This window comes from Schistocerca cancellata, chromosome 4, assembly GCF_023864275.1.
Source record: "Schistocerca cancellata isolate TAMUIC-IGC-003103 chromosome 4, iqSchCanc2.1, whole genome shotgun sequence".
Classification (NCBI taxonomy): domain Eukaryota; kingdom Metazoa; phylum Arthropoda; class Insecta; order Orthoptera; family Acrididae; genus Schistocerca; species Schistocerca cancellata.
This window is the reverse complement of record NC_064629.1, coordinates 874,646,621-874,663,411: the sequence shown is the minus strand read 5'-3', so window position 1 is coordinate 874,663,411 and position 16,791 is coordinate 874,646,621. Positions and strand designations below refer to the sequence as shown.

Below are 16,791 nucleotides of genomic sequence, written 5' to 3'. Positions count from 1 at the left end.
CCAAACATGCTCAATGGGGGACAGATCCGGAGATCTTGCTGGCCAGGGTAGTTGACTTACACCTTCTAGAGCACGTTGGGTGGCACGGGATACATGCGGACGTGCATTGTCCTGTTGGAACAGCAAGTTCCCTTGCCGGTCTAGGAATGGTAGAACGATGGGTTCGATGACGGTTTGGATGTACCGTGCACTATTCAATGTCCCCTCGACGATCACCAGTGGTGTACGGCCAGCGTAGGAGATCGCTCCCCACACCATGATGCCGGGTGTTGGCCCTGTGTGCCTCGGTCGTATGCAGTCCTGATTGTGGCGCTCACCTGCACGGCGCCAAACACGCATACGACCATCATTGGCACCAAGGCAGAAGCGACTCTCATCGCTGAAGACGACACGTCTCCATTCGTCCCTCCATTCACGCCTGTCGCGACACCACTGGAGGAGGGCTGCACGATGTTGGGGCGTGAGCGGAAGACGGCCTAACGGTGTGCGGGACCGTAGCCCAGCTTCATGGAGACGGTTGCGAATGGTCCTCGCCGATACCCCAGGAGCAACAGTGTCCCTAATTTGCTGGGAAGTGGCGGTGCGGTCCCCTACGGCACTGCGTAGGATCCTACGGTCTTGGCGTGCATCCGTGCGTCGCTGCGGTCCGGTCCCAGGTCGACGGGCACGTGCACCTTCCGCCGACCACTGGCGACAACATCGATGTACTGTGGAGACCTCACGCCCCACGTGTTGAGCAATTCGGCGGTACGTCCACCCGGCCTCCCGCATGCCCACTATACGCCCTCGCTCAAAGTCCGTCAACTGCACATACGGTTCACGTCCACGCTGTCGCGGCATGCTACCAGTGTTAAAGACTGCGATGGAGCTCCGTATGCCACGGCAAACTGGCTGACACTGACGGCGGCGGTGCACAAATGCTGCGCAGCTAGCGCCATTCGACGGCCAACACCGCGGTTGCTGGTGTGTCCGCTGTGCCGTGCGTGTGATCATTGCTTGTACAGCCCTCTCGCAGTGTCCGGAGCAAGTATGGTGGGTCTGACACACCGGTGTCAATGTGTTCTTTTTTCCATTTCCAGGAGTGTAGTTTCAGCATGATAATTAGGGGATAGTACGATTTCGGTTAGGCAGGAAGGGAGAGGGCTGGAGCCTTCATTTGGGATGGACAGATGGGGCACGTTATAGAAGGTTTGGAAGATGGAAGTGGTGCTGAGTATCTTTCAATCAAGTACTTTCCAGTGGTACGAGGACTGGGAACGAATACTGGCAAACACGTCTGTTGTTGTTGTTGTTGCGGTCTTCAGTCCGAAGACTGGTTTTGATGTAGCTCCCATACTAGTCTGTTATGTGCAAGGCTGAGTATCTCTGCATATCCGCTGCAAGCTACTTCGACTTGAATCTGCTTACTGTTATCAAGCTTTGGTTTCACTCTATAATTTTTCCACATATATCTGCGTCCGTTACGAAACTGAAGATTCCTTGGTACCTCACTATATGTCCTATCAACCGACCTGTTCTTTTAGTCAAATCCTACAATAGATTCTCCTCAATGCGATTCAGTTCATTTACATTATTTTTCCGCTCTACCCACCTAATCTTTTGCAGTCTTCCGCAGCATCACATGTAAAAAGTTGCTAAGGCTCCAAGATATTCATATCGATCCTCCTCCGTAGCGGAGTGAGCAAATGCACGCTTGTGTGGTGGCGCTCGATCCGAAGGCAACCGGTTCGAATCTTGGCGGTGGGAGAAAATTGCATCTCCAGTTTGAGCCCCGGTCAGAGGGTTAGTTGTCGATGGGGCTGTCTCTCATCGCCTCTTTCATCTTTGGCACTGATTTTTTAAAGCACAAAATGTCAAGTTGCACCGTGGTTCGGAGTCCATGTTAATCTGTGCGTCCCACTATGGCTGGGTAAATCAGTTGTAAGGCTGGAGGAAGGCATGGGAGATCCACCTCAAATCGGACCGTGCCTACTAACTACTGTGCTGTTCAGTGCAGACTTCGATTTGAGAACAGATTTTTGTTGTTGATGTAAGCAGTGTCTCACACCCTCTATGCGCCGCCACGTCTCCTGTGACGATGAAAATGTACACTAATAGGATTCGAGCACGGTACTTCTACTGAGCACAACCAGGGTTTAGTGATGTTGGCAGTGTAGGAACAGGAACATCATTTGGGAGGAATAGAGTGGATTCACATGGGCCACATACGTCCTCCATTGTGAAAACAGACAGGAACGAGCGAAGACGCAGGTACGTTCTGAAGGCCATTCATATTTCCTCGAATGTCGGCTCAGAGTTCGCCTATTCTGAGCCAGAAGTACTCAAACTGTTAGTTGACTCATACGTCGCCTGCTTGCTCATTGTATAAGAGGTTAATTCTCAATCTTCCCTCCGTGCTTTTTCCCCATTGTATGTCAGCTGCCCGTTGGGTATGTCACTCGTAAAAACTCTGTTACATGCAGTAGTTTCCCACATTTGTTTTCCTAGAACTCACAACAATGTTATTAATTTCATTATTTTAATTCTCTAGTGCCGAGAAAGTTGTAATATAACTATACCATTATGCCGAAAGTATTCATCGTAACTTCTCTGTTAACTGTGCCACAAAGTAGGATTCTTTATGTGTTCACTATGTCGTACATTCACATTTCTTGTTCCGTACCTTCCTGGATGTAGGACGAGGTAATAACCACATAGCAGAGAGGTCAGCTACTACATACAAATTCCACACGGCATGCTAACTATCGTCAAAGACAATTTGAACACGCGATACTAATCAAAAGCACTAGTTTTTTTAATACGTCTACGTTTACATAACCACTGTGCAATTCATGCATACGTGTTTGGCAGAGGGCTCACTGAACCCTACGTGAGACGTATCTGTTTAGTTGTCTTTCCTGATAACTACCGGCTTCGGTTTACACCATCAGTACTGTATCCGTTTACGTCAAGACAAAACGTGAAACAACTATAAACACATGAAGTCCAATCAATTATACATAGGTGGTATAAATTAGTACTAAGAAATGATCAAATATTAATCACATATTATAGCATATCATATTTACATGGAAATCCGTATAATTATTGCCGCAGCTGAATTGCTAACGCCTACTGTAGTAAACAGGTATCCTTGCACAAAATGCCGTGTGTCCAAGAGTATCCAATCACAGATGTTTGTTATGAACAACAAGCCAGAGCAGAGTTATAAGTAATGCCTCTTCATGCATCCGGTGTTAAAAATTATTACAACACGTTGCAGAAAACACTGAGTACAGAAGTAGGAAAAGAATAAAAAATTTACAATAAAACTGTAAGTCAATTGAAAAAGCGTATAATGAAAAAGAAAATTGTAATATCTCAGAATCAATGTAAGAATAATATAGAATAACGTATAGGTGTAGATAATAAAAAGGAATTAGTGAGTGTTAGACCCAATGATGAGATGATGCTGCAAACCAAAACCGGTATTTAAAACGAAATGCAAGTAAACAGCGGAGCGTTGGTGCATAAAAAATTACGTAATGATTGTTGGCAGTAGTTTTCAAGAAATGTTCAAAACCATAAATTTAATATTTTCCTCTTTCTAATTATAACGTGCACCTACTGCTTGACCCCTAGTGGGCACTTCACCTTTACGTGAGCATATAGATACTTGCAGCGAGACGTGAATAATACGAGCCAAAGAAGAAGTGAGTGTTACATTTACTGTAGCGTCCTAACAGAATTAGGCACGGCGATATGAATGCTGGGGCCCCTAGCCAAGAGATTGCTAGAGGCGCACAAAAAACTGAAACATCGCCTTCTTCAGACCCATCCACTTATATCGAGAACAAGTAATCTACCACGCTTCACAGTCTGGCGCGACGCAGGGAAAGCGAGTAACTATCTGTGTACAATGTTCCCCGTGGCACAAATCGACGCTTTAACGCTGCAGTATTGCGAGTGTTGTGCTACATTCTTCCCATGACAGCAGCTGCAGCGTCGGAAAAAAAAGCATACACACACACACTTTTTTGACAAGTGTTACCTCTGTTCCACCTACTGCTACTAGACTTCATACAACCCTTGTGAAATCCGTGACAATTCCACGTATTTCACTTGCTCACTATCTTGCGACGAAAAAGGATATTCTTGTGAGTAGAGGCAACTGGCTCCTAGCCTGGTAGACAGTTATCAGATGTTGACTTTGATGGGCATTAGCCCTTTCTAGTTCAGCTCATTTACAGGGTAGTCAGAAAGAGTCTGAAAAGTTTGTAAGGGTGTTGCAAGGTAGGTTGTACTGAGAAATAATTGTTAAGAAAAAAATCGATACGTTGCGGCGTTTTCGATATAATCAGCATTGACGTTGGCCAACCGGGTCGTTGTGCGCATAAATTCAAACATTTGAACATAATTAAGAAGACATATAAATATGAGAGAAACAGATTATTGGCGGCTGCTTGCGAAAGTCGTTGGAGGGAGCCTTACAATTCCAAGCAAAAAATTTATCCCAGCAGTTGAAAGGACGAAATCCCGAGTAATATCTCAAGGGAACCATTGAAACGCCTGTAAGTGAGAACCAAATACGTCTGAAATACCGAGCGAGGTGGCGCAGTGGTTAGCACACTGGACTCGCATTCGGGAGGACGACGGTTCAATCCCACGTCCGGCCATCCTGATTTAGGTTTTCCGTGATTTCCCTAAATCGCTCCAAGCAAATGCCGGGATGGTTTCTTTGAAAGGGCACGGCCGACTTCCTTTCCCATCCTTCCCTAATCCGATGAGACCGATGACCTCGCTGTTTGGTCTCTTCCCCCAAACAACCAAACCAACCAAACCAAACGTCTGAAATAAAGTTGAGATTTGTTCATTTATAAATGTTCTGGTAGTCAGCACGAAAATATAATTGACAATGCAACGAATTCAGGGCTATTTTTTAAAAACAATACCGTATTTCGGGTAATGACATGAATATACACACTTAAGCCTGTTCTCCTGAGTGATTGACTGTGATTAGAGCATGTGAAACGTCCCCTTTGAACATTTATACATGACTGTGCTTGAACTGACACACAATATTTTTAGCGCAACGCAATCTGACTTTCAATAATCCCTACAAAACAATGGCCCTGACTAACATTAACCTATACCTTTCACAAATCACTTACCTCACAAAAATCTTCGTTACTCGAACTACTGCAATACAGCGAGCGCCACTACTGCCAGCTAAATAAAGATTCAAACTACAGAAGGCACTAACTACTGATAGGCATAGTTAGCAAATGAAAGATTTTAATAGAGAACAAACAATGTATTTACCTCAATAATCATAATATATATAGCAGTTCATGACATCCATTTTTACAAATTTCAAAACTGCGCCATTTCTCTCCCCACATCCACCACTGCTGGCGGCTCACCTCTAACTGCGCAACGCTACGCGCTGTTCACATCCAGCTGCCGCTGCCCAACACTACAATGGCAGACAACAATGCAAACTAGCCACAGACTGCACACAGCACAGCCAGTGATTTTCATACAGAGCGCTGCGTAACGTTGCCAATAAGAAAACCTAAACAGCCTACTTACACATGTTGTTTCTTAACATTTCATCAGTTTTTTCGTATTGTGATCGGTTCTGTAGTTACCAGAAACGCATATAGCACCGATTATGATTTCATATAGTACCACAGCAATGCTACTGATTAATAAAATTAAAAGCAAGAAGTGTCCACAATTTGACAGAGAGCCCCTTCCAACAACATGTTTAATGCTAATTCCCTCAATTCGTACAATTTTTTTACATTCCATCTTAATCAAATTGTAGAATGTAGTAAATATTTTCCTGAAATTCATCGAGTAAATTGCAGAAAAATCACAGTGAGACGACAAAAACAAAATCATCTAAGTGAACTGAATATAGAGAAAATCGTCTTAATGCAATGTTGGAGAATACTACGAGGAGAAATCGGAAGCCGTTTCACGATAGGAAGATTTGCCTTCTATGCTACACCGCAGCAGTCAGAAAAGAAAAACATTTATTGCTTTATTTTAAGGTACTGAACGATGTAAATATTTTAGACCCAGTTCTTTAGCAGGCACATTACTTAAATGTCGATAAAAATCAACGAAACAATATTTTTGTTCTGACGTCTGTGAATACGATACATTGCAATAATTGTAGCGCTCTGAAGCTCTGAAAGCTGAAAAGAGAAGCTTTGAGAAGGGAATATTGCTTCTTTTCTTTTTGTATTACTGATGTTATCGACCCAAAGAATGGGTTATGCGGTTCTATATGTTATAATCGACGATGAAAAGCATCAAGAGATTATAAAATTAGGTCGAAGTAAGTTCTCTTACAAATTAAAAAAATTAAAAAATAAATCCTTGTGAAACACTGCACAACTTCATTCATAGAAACCTGCAGTGAAGCGTATTCGGTTTGAAAAGCAATGAAAAATGCACAAATAGACAGTTTTTTTCAGATATATCATATTGCTATTGTCTTTTGTAATGGCCTCCGCTAAGCAACGAATCCTGCAATCTTTCCTTTGATGAGGGAACGACGGATTTGGTCCCCATTCTCTTCCATATATCAACACCCGATTTCAGTCACACAAGAAATGGAGTAGAGTAAACCTTTGTAATGTTAGATACATCTGAAAACTGAATTTATATACGGTTTGATAATCACATCAGAAATTGAACATGACTAAAATTTTGGGAAAGTATTGGAGAGAAAAATAGAACATCAAGCAGAGGACTCTAGACACTATTATACCTAAGAAATTGGAAATTTGTGGTAAGGACTATAGGACCAAACTACTGAGGGCATCGGTCCCTAGGCTTACACACTATTTAATCTAACTTACGCTAAGGACAACATATATACACACACACATGCCCGAGGGAGGACTCGAACATCCGACGGGGGGAGCCGCGCGAACCGTGCAAGACGCCTTTAACCGTACGGTTACCCCGCGCAGCTATAATACATAAGAAGGAGATACTTAGCGCAAAAATCGGAAAAAGATGGGACACATGAGGCAGAGCCAGTGAGAAGAACGATTTTACACTTACGCGCACAAATTTCCTATGAATTTACGTCTACAGTATATTCAGAGTCTTAACGCCGACATAGCACGCTTATTGTGAGTGAATAATTTATAGGAATGTGAAAAAATAGGTCGGAATGGTATGAAAAATTCCCTTGTACGGTTCAACTCATCCTTGGACAAGGATTCAAAAAAAAATAAAATAAAATAAAATAAAAAAAGATGTACGAGGAAACGACGACGAATCTCAACTGTAAAGCTAGTATAGTTAATTAAATGAGAAGTAAAAATAGATATACTCTGCAGAAATTTTCTTGCTCTGTTTTGCATTGGGAAAAATGACTGTCAGCGATTTTAAATTATAGTTAATCCGACTGGGAACAACAACAAAGTATTTAAATTGGAAAACTAAATCCGAGCTCGTTCTGAGCAAGAAGTAAATTTTTGTGAAGAATTCTGTTCGGCTGTCGGCCGAGTACACGAAGAAGGGAATTTCAAGGGAAGACGACTTTCAGACAGAAGGTACTCCGGCTGGCCATCAAATTACACCCGGGAGGAACCTACAGCATCCGCGGATCACCTTTGGCTAAGCTTCGCAATCGGTGTTAATACCCTCTCCTGTAAAAACTCTCCTGCAGCGTGGGTTTTTGGATCCGAAAAGCGAAATATTCGGTGGTTTATTTTTGATTTCTTCTTTTTTCCTCTCCCCGGCGGGAAAAGGAAATGTCTGAGGCGAGATGAATCGCAGAGAGGCTTCGCGGTTTCTCGTTCAAAAGAGTTGGCAGACGAGCAATTTCACCCTAACGCAAAGGGGCCAGTCTAATCTTGGATTATACTTTCAATTAAAGCAGCTGTTTTAAATCGTTTCTGGCCATAAATCTCAGTAAACAGGCGCTACGCATTAACGAGGTGGTAATTCGGTAATAAATACAGGCCGCCGGTCCACGCGAGAGCCACTATCTCAAGGGCGCGGGCAATTTTACTTTTTTTTTAGTCGGACGTCGGCACCGAGGAAGCCGTCAGCTTCTCTTATTTGCAATAGCTGCGGCTTCATGCTGCTGTCGTACGTGTGTACCACATTTAAGTGCCGCAAAGGGAACAGGTTTGGCTGACACCTTGTAGCCGCCATCTATCATGATACAGTGCATTTTCCTTTTTTTCCCTCGTTTTTAAATTATATTCCTAATACCTTTTATGGATGCACTACTGTGTTCCCATTATTTATTTATTCAGCGTTAAATTCCCAAAATGTCGGATTTTATCCGAGTTCTCGGAATGACTGAGCACAAGGTTACAACTGAACTTTGAAATTAGACACCCGATTTGTTGACGGTCTCAGATTTCCATACTTAATGTACCTGCCGAATTGACAGTTTTTTTTTTCTTTTTCAAAAGTGCTCTGAGTTCACGATGCCAAATCCTTAATGAATTTGGTGATATACAGGGTGATTATAATTAAACTTTCGCTACTTGGGGGACGGAAAACTATTTCCCGTAAGGATACACAACTGTATAAAAACGATGTTCATACTGTGCTCTGCAGAATGCGCGTTGATAGTGTTAGTGTGAAAGCTTGCCGTTAGGCGCCGGTATCGGTACGGCGACGTAGTGCTGAAGCACAAGCATCAGTGAGCATTACAGTTGCAGACAATCAACACGGGTCTGCACAAGGTGAGCACGGCTTTACTAGTAAAGCTAAAACAGCAATAGTACTGCTACTCTTCCAGAGTATCGACACATTAAAGGCATACGGAGAGGTCCTATTTCCACATAGAGGTTGGAGAACGTGATTCCGAAGTTCGAATTAGCTGGCGATTTGGAAATTGCTCCAGGGAAACTCTGCCGGCCAATTGCGCCACAAATTGTTGAAGAAGTTACTGACGGCTGATAATTCTGGAAGCAATGTGAGATCTTCAAGCAGTGCGCGAACTGTGACACTACAGCTGAAATTTCTATGATCTACCATTCGAAAAATACTGCGAACAGTTGTGAAGTCGTATCTCTAGTGCGGTTCCAGGCTGTTGTGGATGGATGCAGCTGTTCGTGACATTGAGCAACATTTGTAACCTGGAACACAAACATGGCACGCAATTAACATATGTTCCTCTCTCATGTGGAAAGCAAAATGTGTTTCTTTCAATGGTTTATTCGCTATCTACCTTCCGCATGTCCTTAAAAAAGTTTCCACAAAGTTTCAATGTCCTACGATCATTCATTTTTCATGAGGACCTTCTCAAGTAGCGAAAGTTTAATTACGACCACCATGTTTAAAGTGAGAAGCGCTCCACCATCTCAATTACAGTTTTACTGCGTCCGAAAATGTCGTCGTACATTAACTTTACTCTCAAGAAAAGCAAAAAAGAAAAAGAAAAATGCCGTTATGTTTTTACATTAGACGGACAGCGCAACTAAACTATAAACAAGACGAGGAGTAAGTACCGATTTTTAAAACATAAATAAGGTAAAATTTGGACGCTTCATCTTTTGTGGAACAGTTCTGTCATTAGAACTGAGGTAAGCTAGGTCAACGTTTAGTTGTTCAGAGTAAAAGAAAAATATTACGCACAGGCGCAAGTTTCGATATTTTTAACTCCCGACGAAGACCTGAATGATTAATTTTGTTAGATGCTGAAACGCTTGTGATCACGCCGTTGGTTGTAAAATACTGTCTTGCATAAAGCTACATATTGTCAAGGACAATTAGACAGGAATTCGTGAGGCAAAGAGCACGCTGTTGCAGAAAGGCAACTTTCACTGCAGATCCCAACCCAGTAAACTGTGCGCCGCAGCCGCAGCACGGGATATGCGCGTTTCCGCTCATGAAATATCGTTCTGTACTTGGATCAAGTATTGCGGCAGGTTTGAATGTTTTGCTAATAACCCCGACTCCTTCTGCCACTTTGGAGTGACGTTTAAAAGTCTACTCGTAGCGAAACTTCCTGGCAGATTAAAACTGTGTGCCCAACCGAGACTCGAACTCGGGACTTTTGCCTTTCGCGGGCAAGCGCTCTACCATCTGAGCTACCGAAGCACGACTCACGCCCGGTCTCACAGCTTTACTTCTGCCAGTATCTCGTCTCCTACCTTCCAAACTTTACAGAAGCTCTCCTGCGAACCTTCCAGGACTAGCACTCCTCAAAGAAAGGATATTGCGGAGACATGGCTTAGCCACAGCCTGGGGGATGTTTCCAGAATGAGATTTTCACTCTGCAGCGGAGTGTGCGCTGATATGAAACTTCCTGGCAGATTAAAACTGTGTGCCCGACCGAGACTCGAACTCGGGACCTTTGCCTTTCGCGGGTAAGCGCTCTACCATCTGAGCTACCGAAGCATGACTCACGCCCGGTCTCACGTCTCCGCAATATCCTTTCTTTCAGGAGTGCTAGTCCTGCAAGGTTCGCAGGAGAGCTTCTGTAAAGTTTGGAAGGTAGGAGACGAGATACTGGCAGAAGTAAAGCTGTGAGACCGGGCGTGAGTCGTGCTTCGGTAGCTCAGATGGTAGAGCGCTTGCCCGCGAAAGGCAAAGGCCCCGAGTTCGAGTCTCGGTCGGGCACACAGTTTTAATCTGCCAGGAAGTTTCATATCAGCGCACACTCCGCTGCAGAGTGAAAATCTCATTCTACTCGTAGCCTTTGGTTCAAGTAATGGCAGTTGCGATAACATGCTAGGCTAGCAGTCAGCACCTCCTCCTCGACAAGAAGAGAGATACGGCTGTGACCATTCTACGCACTGGGGAACATACGACAACAACGACGATACGAATAGGCCAACTACTTGCGGATATATGCCTACGCAATCAGCTGATAATAGGTCCTCTGGAAAGGCGAAACTCCAAACGCGAGCCAGCAACTCTTCGATTTTCAGCTATGCCATATTTTGGCTCGATGGTAGAGCAGCGGTGTGTCAGCAGCCATTCGATCCCCAGTTGGTGCTTTTTGTGTGTATGCAAGAGACAACTGTACTGTGGTTCTGATTCCCCGTCAAACTGGGTTCTCCGCCTCCACTCCCCCGGCCACGCATACCCATAAACGTTGACTAGTGGCTGGGGGTGGGGGAGAGGCTGTGAGTTAAGTTAAGCAGGAAGGACACTGCAGAGACTACTACAAGGCGCAATGATGTGACGAACTGCTTACTCGCTAATGACTGTTAATAATGTAGGCATCCATCTTGCATAATTCTGTAACTGCACTGTATATTTGCGAGAGCAACCTTCATGACTCGCACAGTTTGCGATTTTTTATTAGAAACTACTTTCTCACCACTCTTTTGACCTCAAAAAATCGCTACATACAGTCAGATGTGCAATGGACGTAAAAGTAAACCGTCATTCTTTGTGCAGTTGAGTAGAGAACTTTTTATGTCCAATCGCGAACAGAACAGCGTGGCTTGTCTATACCGTCAAAAAAGAAGGAAAATGAGTGATTAACGTCCCGTCAACAACGAGATCATTATAGACGGAGCATAAGCTGGACTGTTTAACCGTGGGGAAGGAAATGAGCCGTGGTCTTTAAAAGGAACCATCCCATTTGCCTGGAGCCATTTAGGATACATTGTTCAGTCTGTCAACGTGTCTCCAACGGACATTTCAAGCTTTGATGATGTCAAATTAAACACCTTTCAGTGGTCAGTTTTGAACCTTATTTTATTAGGCAACCAGTTTCAGCGCTTTATTACGCCATCTTCAGGCCCATGACCGACGTATAGGAATAATCTACCTCGCTTGTGATCGAAGCAGGGGCCAGCAATACTGGTATTAGTAGATATCTACTTGCTGCAGTAACCACTTCAAAAATCACCCGCCTTTGAAGTTGTCACTGTAGCAAATAGGTATCTGCTAATATCAGTATTGCTGGCCCCCGCTTCGATCACAAGCGAGGTAGATTATTCGTACACGTCAGTCATGGGCCTGAAGATGGCATAATAAAGCACCGAAACTGGTTGCCTAATAAAATAAGGTTGAAAACTGACAGCTGAAATATGTTTAATTTTACATCATCAATCGGACAGCCGAGTCCCTCGACCATCGCTAAAAAGATGGAAATATAGAGATTTCAAGCTTTGATACTGGGAGGATTGTCACATTACGGCATGAAGTGTTTTCAGCATGATGTTTCCTGCCGAACCAAGGCCGTGTTCAGATTGGCACCGATAACGGTAAGCAGAATTAATTGCCAGAGGTCGTCCAGTTACGTCGGCCGACAGCTTGATTACATTTCGTCCGATCTCCTTCGTCCTTTTTGGGGGCGGGATCGAGGAGTTTATGTTGGGTGACGTTAGAATCTGCTCTGTCAAGGATGTTAGAATCTGTTTTAACCTCCTCTGGCGAGATGGATGCCACGACTCCCCTGTGCATGCCGACGAGTGCTGCACTTCGGTTTTGATAATAAAACGCCACCGAATGCGTGTGAATGAGTTATATCTGTTTCGAAAAGAATGTGGCGATTACTGTACAGTCTTTCCTCAATTGTTGGAATAACCCAACGACTGTTATTAATACATGAGATGAAGAGACAAACGTTCTATTAAATACTCGAGATGATTCGTGGTGACATTGAAGAACGAGATTACAAACATTCATCACAACTTCTAATAAATTCAGCAAAAAGTCGAAACACACACATTTGCAAATCATCTCACATAACAGAATCATCAGCCTACTGATATAAAAACTCCAGTAATCAGTAATAATAATTTGTAGACAGCCGACGTCCACCTGCCACAACCCAAAAATGTTTCACTAGTATCTTTAAGCACCAGTTCCCGTCAGATGACCGAAGTCAAATGCTGTCGGGTCAACAATCAAACTTTGATTGGTGACCATCCAGTCTTCCGGCCGCTGTTGGCAAGCGGGATGCACTCGGCTCTTGAGAGGGAAACTGAGGAGCTACTTGATTGAGAAGTAGCGAATCCAGCCTCGTAAACTGACATGCGGTGTGCTGACCGCATGACCCTCCATATCCGCATCCAGTGACGCCTGTGGGCTGAAGATGACAGCGGCCGGTGGGTTTCGTTGGGACTTCAAGGCCTGTTCGGATGGAGTTTAGTTTAGTATCTTTAAGCATACGACACGCCATCCCCCTTACTCGAACAAATTATTTTTTAAGCTTGTAATTTACGCCTAATGTTTCCGATAAAATTTCGTAAACTAGCGACGGATTATAAACCAGGAGGCAAGAGAATTGTGAGAAGACCGAGCACGAGATGGTGAGACCGGAACAAGGCCTAGTCCTAACCCTGGAGTGGCAGGAAAATAAGAATTTCCGATAAAAATGTAGCCTACTTGTGGTTTCCAATGAAATTGCGATTTCCACCCATAGATTCCGAGCTAAATCCCGGTTATGCTGTTTTTCATCTTGTAGATGCCACAAACTCCTTCCTTCTTAACTACGATTTCTCACAGTCTACATTTAGTATGCACGAACGCCAGCCAATCCGACCGAAGAACCGAGCGGTCTCGCTGCAGTCATGGACTGTGCGGCTGATCCCGGCGGAGGTTCGAGTCCTCCCTCGGGCATGGGTGTGTGTGTTTGTCCTCAGGATAATTTAGGTTAAGTAGTGTGTAAGCTTAGGGACTGATAACTTAGCAGTTAAGTACCATAAGATTTCACACATATCTGAACATCGACCGAAGAAAACAAACTGATCTGAATTTCACCAAGTGTCGTCCGAAGTCTGTTCGTTCGGGCAATGAGATCGACTACATTGTGACCGCGCACGTACAGGCGTACAGTTTCAGAAAGATCAGCCATCCTCGGCCGATGTCGGTCGTAGATGGAATCCACGGATGTCGGTACCACCGTGACAGTAGCCTAGCGGACATCACAGCGACGTCTTTCGAACATTAAGTAGCTATCGTGAGAGGCTAAGCATTGGAGTGGTCACCCGCAGTCAATAGTACCAGCTGATGACCGCTACCTACAACGGGTAGTCTTCTCTGACGAGTGCATGGTTTGTCTGGTGGTTGATTATCGTCGTAGAAGAGTGTGGAGGCGGCCAGGTACCAGTGCTCGTCTCTCGCATGACGTCCTACACGTTCAGCTGGATGTAGAACTGTCATGTCTTGGGCCGGTATCGTGTATGGATGTTGGAGGCCTGTCATCGTTATCGAGGAAAATTGTAGGATGTGCAGTATCAGAACAGGCTCCTCCAACCTATGTTCTAGCCCTGCAGTCAACATTTCGGCGATGAGTTGACTTTCAAGATGATAACACACGAACATTCCGCGTACACCTCAGGAACACCTTGCCGCCCCCCCCCCCCCCGTCCCCCGGAGGCAGACATCAACAGAGCGGAATATGGCGTGCACAATGTAATGGCATGAAAGCAATCGAGAATGCTTGGGGGTTAGTTGAACTTTGCTGTGTGGTGTCACGGGAATCCTCTTCACACACTGCGTCGCCACAGACAGTGGAACGAGTCTGAGCAGCGACATTTCGGACAGCATGCTAAGGAGGATCCAAGAATGCTACAGTGCCCCAGGTGGAGCAGCACGGAATTGCACGTCACCCAGCATCAAATTTTGGTTTCACATGTATCATTTTTATTTTTAATAACGTTATTCTTTTATTGTTATAAAGTTTATTCTTTCATTCTCCGCTCGCTTGGATTCTAACACCACGCGTTTATAGATATGCATAGGTACTTTTTAATACTTTATTTCAGAATAATACTAAGAAGCGATTTGAAATAAAACATATAAAATCAGTGTTAGGGAAGGAAAATGGATCTTTTGGAAGGATTCTGGGAAGTGAGCATACAAGACGCTGGTACGGTGAAGTTTTAGTGTGCTGCTCGCTCTTTTAAAGTGCGAATGGCGGTAGGTAGCGAACGAACTCAGGGACCAGGTGGTAAGATCGTAACAGATGGGTGCAGCAGATGAAGGTACAAGAGGAGTGAGCGTGTAACTTAAATGGGAAGCTGTCGGAGCAAGACGACGCTGTTTTTGAGAAACACAGTTGTGTAAATTTAGAGAACCTGTATTCTCATTATAACCTGCGACGATTCTGATGACACCATTGTAATTATATCTAACGAAAAGATCCTGAGAGTAATCTAAGAAAGATTCAAAATGGCTCTGAGCACTATGGGACTCAACTGCTGAGGTCATTAGTCCCCTAGAACTTATAACTAGTTAAACCTAACTAACCTAAGGACATCACACACATCCATGCCCGAGTCAGGATTCGAACCTGCGACCGTAGCGGTCTCGCGGTTCCAAACTGCAATGCCTAGTACCGCACGGCCACTTCGGCCGGCAAGAGAGATTTCGACACGTAAAAAGGCATATAGACAGTCATTGTTCCATTGCATCATACGCGAATTAAATAAGACAGAAAGTCGCCAACATTGATACAAATTACTCTCCGACACGCACGATCTAGCAGCTTATGAAGTATTATCTAGAGGTAGATGACGTCTGAACACAACCTTTTTGTCGATATCCGGTTTTACTATTCAGAGTAAAGTAGTAGCCATTCCAGAACAGCACAGTACCTAACTAAGCGTGCTGCTGTTGGAGCTGAGACGTGTACGCGTTACTTCATCTGGCCTTTTATGTCGAGGAATGAAAAAGTTTCTGCGGCATCCCTCCAGACTTCATTACCTTAAAGAATAAAACTTCCAAACGTATAACGTAGTACTGAGTCAGCAATCTGTAGCCAGGCATGTTGCTTTACATTTTGCTTCGATGTCACTGCACAGCTGGTAAATACGAGCACGTACTCCTCTTTATCTACGGACTGCGCTGTTTTATTTTGGCTCTCTAGCAATGTGCTACGGTACTCTACACGGGGATTTCATTGTGTGCCACGACTGCAGACGTGTACCTACCAACATACGAAAAACTGATTACCTAACTTTACTATTTTCGATGTCGTTCTTGAAACTTTATGACTACCCCTTGATTTTAGAAATACCATACCGTTCTTCAGAACCACCAAGAGCTGCTGATACGGTACCTGATGGTGTCTGGTTAATCGAAACTGGTAGATTAAGGTTTGTTTCATGATCGGCCTTGATGCTTCTGAAATACGATTCTTTTTAATGATTTTATTTTGCGGTTGATAAAAAATTGTGAAACGTATGTCAGAAACTGCGACTGTGGTTTGCGGCCGTAGTTCACTAGGGCTGCAGCGAGGTGACAGTAGAGAAGATAAAAATAGAAAAAAAAGTCCTCCCGGCCAAGTTCGACACGAAAGTAGTTAGCTGTTCATTTTGAAGTGAAATGTCACAAGGTTTGCCGGTGGCGTAATTAAGAGCAGGGAAGGGGAGGCCCTAACGACTCGCATTGTGGCCGGCGGAGCCCCACCTGGTCACTGCCACTCCTCGCCTCATTCCCGGCTTTTGCTTATATTTTTCGGTTTTATTTCTTCGTATCAAACGCATAGCCGGATGAGATTATAAGCGATGTACGGTGCCATATTACACAGAATGTTGTCTTTCCCTTATATTTTACTCGTATCGATACGCCATATGTGAAATACGAGAAAACAAACTGCCCTCAACTTCCTGTTCTAAACTAATCTGCATTATTTACAAACGCCCTCAGCCTCCCGTTCCTCTTTCTCCGATGTCATTCCACCGAGATGTTCGCAGTTTACTCGTATTTTTGTTCGCACTGTCTCGCAGTTTGGCGATCTGATTCCCTTGTATGGAGCACTCGTTGATTTCACACCAGCTAGACTCTTATCTTTGTCCACATACTTTAGCCAGCAGGATGTACGACCAGTTTCTCTTGAAGCCTGTGTAACCGCTG

At 44.2% G+C, this 16,791-nt stretch overlaps 1 protein-coding gene across 1 annotated transcript in view; it reads left to right on the top strand.

Annotated features, from left to right (window-relative positions):
- LOC126185029 (zinc finger and BTB domain-containing protein 24-like) overlaps window positions 1-16,791 on the top strand; it is a 566,213-nt gene that overhangs the window by 469,708 nt on the left and 79,714 nt on the right. The gene's annotated exons all lie outside the window — the stretch shown is intronic.